Source organism: Rhinoraja longicauda, chromosome 37 (genome assembly GCF_053455715.1).
Source record: "Rhinoraja longicauda isolate Sanriku21f chromosome 37, sRhiLon1.1, whole genome shotgun sequence".
Taxonomy (NCBI): Eukaryota; Metazoa; Chordata; class Chondrichthyes; order Rajiformes; family Arhynchobatidae; genus Rhinoraja; species Rhinoraja longicauda.
Genome location: NC_135989.1, coordinates 2,715,868 through 2,716,150, shown reverse-complemented (window position 1 = coordinate 2,716,150; position 283 = coordinate 2,715,868).

Sequence of the window (283 nt, the reverse complement as noted above, 5' to 3'; positions counted from 1 at the left end):
GCGCTGCCTGTGACAAAGAGACGGGAATATTCACAAGGCCGACATATATCTCTCTCTCTCTCCCTCCCTCTCTTTCTGTCTCTCTCTCTCTTTCTCTCTATCTCCCTCCCTCTCTCAGGGCTCTGCGTTTATAGAAGCCCGCAGACCCGGCTCACATTCACACGCTAAATAAATGCCCACAGCAAGAGACTAAGACCCAGAGGCGAAACTCAACACAGGTGGAGCTTTTGGAAGACGGGGTGGAGATTTTAGCTGGGGGGAGAGAGAGGGAAATAGAGAGACA